An 8,640-nucleotide genomic window follows, 5' to 3' on the forward strand; every position below is an offset into this window, starting at 1 on the left:
TTTGCAAGGATATTGCACAAACAATGTTCGCCCTAATCGCTAGGGCTCAAATCACAAACATTGCTTATCCATTTGCAAGGATATTGCACAAAAATGTTCGCCCTAATCGCTAGGGTTCACATGCATTCAGCAAGACATTTACAAACCTGCACTCATTGATTAAAGGTCCAAATTAATATTTTGCTTATCTTTTTCAGATCGGACTCCCCAACCATGAAGACCTGGTCTGTGATTCTGTTTAGTCATTTTCTCTTTTCTTTTTGTGGGAATCACTATTTAAGATTTTCTTTTGGGGTAGGCTCCTCGCCCCTGCCACCTTTCATCCAGCAGGTTTTGACGGTTCGAGTTAGAATCTCAGTGGACCATCGGATGGGGCTTACGCCAATGATTGACAATAATCAATTGTCTTGCTGTATTCCTTCAATAATAGATTATGTAAATCCAATCGGTCTGCGAGTCTTTTGATGGAATTTATCCGTACTTCATGATGGAGGACTTTGATCGGTTTCCTGGTCATGGGCTCAAGGATAGAGGAGTGAGGAAACGAGGATTCACTATTAAAGAAATGAAAAGCACCGATAGGCTCATATTTCTCGTTCACTGATGTCTCTCCTTTTTGAAGCCAATGAGCTCTATTTTGAAGCACGAGACTGCTTTGGTGGCTTTTCATGCCTGCAAAGACTGACTTTAGCTTGAACCAATACCAGTTGAGGAGAAGCATATCATTGGTTTGACCCACTAATAATAGGTTTCTGTGGTGTTTTATATAGCTTTAAACAAGTTGTGAAATTATTGATTGAAGTTCTATAATTTTTGTTAAAAAAAATGGAGAACAAAAAGGAATGATTAGGGCAGATGAAACGTACTGCCAATAAATAGTTAGTCTATATTCTTCAAGCAATTTTGGTTATTTTTATAACTTTATTAATGTTTATTATAGAAAATGACAATATTCTGAATATCAGCTGGCTAGCTTAAATGATGTAAAAGTACAGTTTAAAAAAAAAAAAAACACCATATATTGCACATAGTGGAATACATTAAATATTATAGTGTCACTGGGGGCCGGGCCCCCCTAAGACTGAAATTCTAGAAGAGCCCCTAGTTATATTATCTATCTGTTTAGTAAAAATAGTCCAAGTAATTTCTTGCGTTGAGGCATTTTATTATTTGACAGTTATTACTATCTGGGTTTCCAGAGTCCTTCAAGTGTCAAAATCTCCCAGTAAATAAATGCATGACAAGGTGAACATGAATAACCCATCTATAATGATTCAAAGGTCATTTTAAGCTATTCCTCCACCAACGCGTGTACATACGGCACCGCTTCTGAAAAAAATCCTCGGGCATTATTTGTTTCCAGATGCCACTTGGTTTGATATTTTATTATCTAATGCAATGCCATTCATTTTAAAGTGTGATATAAGTGTCCAAATATGTCAAAATAATGGGGACACTGTATGAATTTATTATGTTTGTATGCTGGACAGATTACAATTTAGGCTAGACAAGTGCATGAATGTGCCTCGTAGTGAACTGCACAGCCAAACCATCAAAGTCAAACATGAATTTAAGGTGGACTGGTAACATACAAACACTGCATGCTAAGTGCATTCTTCTATCATTCTAAAACAAAGAGGCTTACATTAGACTTCATGTATGAATAAAAAAAAAAGAACCCTATTTCAGTAATTGTTGTCTAGACTTTCTTTTCCCCATCCTCATCTGGTTTGCTAAAGTAAATTCTGTCCACAAATTAAAAATACATAGGCTCAATACCCCTAAGAGCACTGAGTACACTTGGTCACGTTTCAGTAATATAGCAGTTAATATTCAGCAGTTCAATTAGACTTGCAAATCGGATCTGTACAGGCACTTCAGTTGGGTTATTAATCCTTGGCCCTTGTATTATACAACCTGCAGTTTGACATTAAAAAAAAGAAAAGAAAAAAAGAGACTGAATTATAAAACTCTCCAGCAAACCAAGGGACAGTCAAAAGGATAACTTTTGCATACATTTAGTATACATTGATTCTGACAGGAAGAGGAATTTAGTGATTGCAGTTCAAAGAAATTCAACACTGTCACACAACAGATATGTATGTGTGTGTGTGTTTCGGGCAGGTTTAAGTGGTTTACGATGCCTTTTTTTTAGGTTACAAACTGGTAATTACAAGGGTATTATGCTATAAATGTGGTTTATGAGGACATTTCTAGAATCCCCATAATTCAAATCACTTAAAAAACATAGTAAACGATATTTTATTGAAAATGTAAAAATGCAGAACGTTTTTTGTGAGGGTTAGGTTTAGGGGTAGGGTTAGGGTTAGGGGATAGAATCTATAGTTTGTACAGTATAAAAAACATTATGCCTATGGAGAGTCCTCATAATGATAGCTGCACCAACATGTGTGTGTGTGTGTGTGTGTGTGTGTGTGTGTGTATGTGTGTGTGTGTACTGTATATAGATAACAGCCTCACTTCTTCGTGGCACGGTTTCCACAAGATACTGGAAACATTCTTTTGAAACCAGCTTGAGACGACTTTTGCTTTGTGACATTGTGCAGTATCAAGCTGGAAGTAGCCATAAGAAGATGGGTAAATTGTGGCCATGAAGGGATGCACATGGTCGGCAACAATACTCAAATAGGCTGTAGCATTTAAGCAATTACTGATTGATATTAACGGACCAGTTTTGATGAGCCTGTACCCACTGCAGCCTCAGATTTCTGTTCTTGGCTGACAGAAGTGGAACCCGACATGGTCTTCTGCTGTTGTAGCCCATCCGCCTCAAGGCTCGATGTGTTGTGCAATCTGGGATGCTCTTCTGCTCACTGCAATGTCAGCTCAAACCAGTCAGGCCATTCTCAGTTGACCTCTCTCCACAGAACTGCCACTCACTGGATGTTTGTTTGTTTTTTGTTAGTTTCTTGGCACCATTCTGAGTAAACTCTAGAAACTGTTGTGTGTAAAAATCCCAGGAGATCAGCAGTAACAGAAATACTCAAACAGCCCGTCTGGCACAAACAATCATTTGAGCTGACAGAAACGCCTTGTAAATGAGAGAGGTCAACGGAGAATGGCCAGACTGGTTCGAGCTGACAGGAAGGCTACAGTAACTCAGATAACCACTCTGTACAACTGTAGTGAGCAGAATAGCATCTCAGAATGCACAACACATCAAATCTTGAGGCGGATGGGCTACAACAGCAAAAAACCACGTCTGGCACTTTATTACGACCATAGTGTTCCTAATAAAGTGCTCAGTGAGTGTATATATATATATATATATATATATATATATATATATATATATATATATATATATATATATATATACAGTGTATGTATATATATATATATATATATATATATATATATAGTGTTGGGTTCGAGTCCACCTTAGTCGAGTCTGAGTCAAGTCCGAGTCTTTAAACAATCGAGTCGAGTCCGAGTCCAAATTAATCTATTCATGAATCTGAATTAATTATTAATTAATTGTAACCATAAACTCAGCATCAATATTTTAAGCTTATTTTAACCTTCACAACTAAGAAAAACAATTTGTCAATATAAATGCAACAATAACTGTTGCATTTCATATTCACGTTATGATTAGTATCCTGCTCAAACTTCAAAATGGTTTCAGAGTGAAAGCATACACTCAATATTTAAGCCTAATTTGTAAGATTTATGTAATTTAATTGCATATAAAATTTCCATTCTTTTGCATTACATAGTTTTAATATAAACAAACTAATAAACTTAATGTAATGTTTATTTGTCAGCGTAATAAAGCCTATTTGTTTGAAATGCATAATAACCAGGTTTATGTATTAAATATTAATACAACTTCTTAGTTTGAAATGCATAATAACCAAGTTTATGTATTCAATATTAATAAAACCTATTAGTTTGAAATGCATAATAACCAGGTTTATGTATTCAATAATAATAAAACCTATTTATTTGAAATGCATAATAGCCAGATTTAGGGAATAAACCCAATTTACTCAAAATACATCACATTTATGTACTTATTAATACCCAATACATATTAAATTTATAAGCAAATATTTCTCCTTTTTTTTTTTTTTTTTTATAATTTTTCCATTCACCCCACACCTACAACAATAACTACAATACATAGAAAATAAGTACATTAAAATAAATCAGACCATTTTGTTGCATTTAACAATTTATTGTTAAACACAGAATCTTGAAAATACAACAAGTCCTATCAAGGCCAGTGGTCAAAAGCTTTAATAAACTCATCATGAACAGAGAAATGGAACGTTATCCTGGAGTGGATAACCATGTTGCTAACCACCAGGTGGTTGACAGATTTTCTTAAGTAGTAAATCAAAGCAATCTAACCCAGGCTTCTACAACTCTTGAATGACAGAACAACTTTCAAATGCAATTGAGAGCAGATAAAGTGGTTGTAGGCAAATAGGAAGAACATTTTTATAAACAATTATGCATGTGAAAATTACTTTTGAAAATGCACAGAACTGACCACCTCTAGTATCGCTATATTGTGATTTGTAAATAATCAAGAACGTATGGAAATTATTTTTGTAATTAAGAAAAACATCGATTTCCAAACACTGAAATGTATCTTGTTTAATCACTTGAGCAACTTAACTTTCAATGCTTGGACTTTTGGTGAAAGCTTGGATGGGTCCAGTTCCATCAGGATTTTCTGGAAAACTTAAAATGTAGACTTGATGTCCTTGGGGTAGCTTAATTTAAGCATGCAGATCAGTCCAAAAAGCATCACACATCCAAGGGTGACACTTGGTAGGTCTTGCAGAACTTCCTCGCCTTCAAGTACCACGCCAACATTTGTCTGTCTCCTGGACCGGCACCCGAACAGCGTAGATGACCATCGTTGTCTGCCCCAACTCAGCCTCTCTGGATTCGATGTCCTGGAGGACAAACAGAACAATAAGCTGTGTCACAGTGACCTTGACCTTTGACCACCAAAATCGAATCATCTCATCCTTGGGGCATTCCGGAGATATCGCATTCACGAGAATGGGACGGACATAAGGGTCATAGTGACCTTGAACTGTATCCTTGGACCACCTGCAAAAAGCCTGAAAAATAAAATGGATGAAAAGTTACCACTTCTGCAACTGAAAGTAGAAGATTGACAACTGAAAGTAGAAGGCTGACTCCTACATCAGAACAGAGCTCAGGCAGCCAGCACCAAGTTTGGTGTGATTTTTTTAAATTGGTACATATAAAATTTAAGCCAGCCATTGCAGTCTGTTACTTACATGTTCATAGGTAAATACACCTTGGAGTTCAGGGGGAAGCGGGAGGGTCTCCGCCTAGAGACGCAAGGACTTGCGAGGAGGCGCCACTTCTGTCACAGCAGCCTTTGACCTGCCACAACAAAAATTACATCAAGAAAGACAGTCTTTTCAGTATACATTTAAAGTATTTTATTTTTTTTTATTATTATTTATTTTATTTTTTTTTACTAATATGGAAGAGAACATTGTAGGTTCCCATGACTGTAAATACATGAACTTGTAAATACTATACATATTCTTTCCAATAGGTGTAAAATGATTTCTAAATCAATAAAATCATGTAAATTTTCATGTAAGTGAGTGAGTGTAGCCAGTAGTTCATCCACTTTACCTCATAAGACCCCGCTGAGATGGCGTCGGCCATACTGACTGCTTCGGATCCTTAGCTGCCTTTTGACAGAGGAAAGCAATAATTACTCCCCATTGTATCTATTCATGGACAGCAATGTTTAAGACACTAAGGGCACTAAGGGGTGCTTTGAAGGAGGACAAACAGGTGGATGGCATTGTCCTTGTTAACTACATTGTTGATGACATTTGAGGATTAAACCATTTACCCTGACTTGCACAAACCAAAAGTGCCCTGGATTTGTGAATGTCATCCCATGCTCCATGTCACATGCTTTAGGTTTATGAAGCCAAAACTGTCCTTCAACACACTTCTGTTGACTTTTTCAGCTATTTGTTGATTTTTCCCTCCACTCAAACATACACCAAAGAAATTGAAAGCTGTGTTAGTCATTACAACCATTCTATTATTATTTTGAATTTGAATTTATTTTTATTTTTTTCTATTTCATTTTCAATTTGTCCATTCAATTTAGTTTAGTTTTATCTAAAATTATGGGTGAGATACATGTAATTAATTAAATACATTTAATGTGTTTAATACATTTAATAAATAGTCATATTAAAACATTTAATTAAACAGAACATAACAACAGAAAAGATCAGATACCATTAGAAATGGTAAGGGGGGCCTCGGTAGCTCAGTGGTTAATTACGCTAGCTACTACCCCTGGAGTTCACTAGCTCGCTAGTTCAAATCCCAGGGCATGCTGAGTGACTCCAGCCAGATCTCCTAAGCAACCAAATTGGCCCGGTTGCTAGGGAGGGTAGAGTCACATGGGGTAACCTCCTCGTGGTTGCTATAATGTGGTTCGTTCTCGGTGGGGTGCGTGGTGAGTTGAGCGTGGATGCCACGGTGGATGGCATGAAGCCTCCACATGCACTATGTCTCCGTGGCAATGCACTCAACAAGCCACGTGATAAGATGCACAGATTGATGGTCTCAGACGCAGAGGCAACTGGGATTTGTCCTCTGCCACCCAGACTGAGGCAAATCACTATGCAACCACAAGGACTTAAAAAGCACATTGGGAACTGGGCATTCCAAATTGGGAGAAAAAAGGGGGAAAATTAAAAAAAAAAATCAAATAAATTGATGTATTTTTATTCTACTACACTTCACACTTCTCAGTCCTCTTGCTGTGTCCAGGTATAGCCTACTTCCCTAAAGTTAAGATCATTTTTTTTTATGACAAACTCTCCTTGAGCTGACGTGTTGTTCTTTTCACATTATATTTAGTATGGATAATAGGTGAATAGAGACTTCTCCCCTCACTTATGTTCTTCATTGTATTTTCTGACTTTTTTGCCATTGAAACGCAAGTGGAATCTTTACAGGTAACACACAAGGGTTGCACTACAAATATGGAACGGACTGAGTTGTACAATTTCCATGGTCTATTTCATCCATTATATTAGTTTAAATATCCCTAGCATATTTGATTTTGTCTCAATATAGTCAACATTTTCAGTTAGAAAGCATAGTAACATGAGTCTGATAAAACATTTGTTCTGTTTAATAATTTGCAGAGTTGGGGAACGTACTTTTAAAAGTGTACTTACATTATTGATGTTTCTGGATGAGAGTGGCAGAGCACATATTCTTTAACTCCTTGCCTTCACTTCATTCACAGTTACAGCCATAAATTTGTCAGGTTTGTTCAATGTAATTTGCCTGTGGAAATATAATTTCCCCAGGGATACGAGGATGATCTGACTTCTGTTCTGTATATTGGTGTGGGCTGTTAGTGTATGTGAGCAAATGGTGGTCTTGAGTAGGAGTGAGTGCTCCATATTGCTCAATACAATATCATATCTCTGCTATTGTGCTAAGGCTTTAGGGTAATGTGATAAAAATGTCATGTTAATATTAGGCTGTAGGCTTTAGCCCTATTCACTAATATTAAGCGTGTGGATTTTATCACATTCTGTCAACATTATCTGCACTGTGAATATGTCACTGCTTATCCAAGCTGAAAGAGATACAACATTTTTGATACAATAAATCTTACTGTAAGTTTTTTCTCTTTAAATCTACAGCTGAGACATAGTATTGTGTGTATGTTAATTCAAGGAATCCTAAACTAGGATCCACGGACACCAACTGAGAGCAAGGGGGTTCTCAGAATCTTGTGATTAATTAAAAATGTTTAACACATTCATTTATTAATTGCAATTAGGTACCAATTTTCACATTCAATTCTGACATTTTAGTCAGCTCTGGGTGAGTTCTAAACACTGGTTGGAATATGGTGGAACCTTTGCGATGTGTCTGGCACGGACATTACACTGATGTACACTAGAGGTCTGCACAGGCCTTAAAATGAAACCCAAACCAGAACACAACCTGTACCCGAGACTGTGTGGCCCGACCCTACCCGGCCCGAACGATACCATCAGATTTTAAGCCCGAACTCAACCTGAAATCGCTTACTATTTAATTTCTTCTCCTAGCAAGTACTGTTACAATAGGCTGTATTTTATGTAAGCATATACAGGTAGGCAACATTCGTAACAGTACTGAAACAGTAAACATACAGAGTTTTAACAAGGCACAGCAGCCCCTTAGTACACTAGACCAGAAGGGAAAAAAGCATTGACTTACTGTTTATTTGCTGAAACTTCACTTGGTGCAAAACAATCTGGAATAAAATGAAACAATGCAACAGTCCCCTCTATGCAGCCTGAACTTGTTCAGATTGTTGAATCTTTGTGACTACTGTGCTAAAAACAATCTAGATGCAGTGCAAGAATGAAACAGAATGCAGGTGTCACAACATGCATTTTTGAAAATGTGAAGTTCTTTTTAACTTGACATGGTGTTTAATATGTGCCGGTCCTGCACAAGACGCTGAAGAAAAAGCGAGACGCAGTGTACATGTCCAGCATGTGTTTACATAGGAAAACAATGGGAAAAAAGAACAGACACGCGCAAAAACATGTTAGGTGTGAACGGCCCCTAACTCGT

The 8,640-nt window shown here is 37.0% G+C and overlaps 1 long non-coding RNA gene across 2 annotated transcripts; it reads right to left on the reverse strand.

The window, feature by feature from the left end:
- Positions 1 to 4,195: 4,195 nt before the first annotated feature.
- Positions 4,196 to 7,747, reverse strand: LOC127444010 (uncharacterized). Of its 2 annotated transcripts, XR_007897740.1 has the most exons (5): positions 7,236 to 7,747; positions 5,882 to 5,986; positions 5,656 to 5,714; positions 5,286 to 5,394; positions 4,196 to 5,102 (listed from the first exon to the last, which is right to left on the reverse strand). It is a non-coding gene; the product is annotated as an uncharacterized LOC127444010 (long non-coding RNA). The 2 variants fall into 2 exon arrangements; XR_007897739.1 differs by lacking the exon at positions 5,882 to 5,986 and having other exon boundaries at positions 7,236 to 7,739.
- Between the last annotated feature and the right edge of the window lie 893 nt (positions 7,748 to 8,640).

This window comes from Myxocyprinus asiaticus, chromosome 7 (genome assembly GCF_019703515.2).
Source record: "Myxocyprinus asiaticus isolate MX2 ecotype Aquarium Trade chromosome 7, UBuf_Myxa_2, whole genome shotgun sequence".
NCBI classification, from domain to species: Eukaryota; Metazoa; Chordata; class Actinopteri; order Cypriniformes; family Catostomidae; genus Myxocyprinus; species Myxocyprinus asiaticus.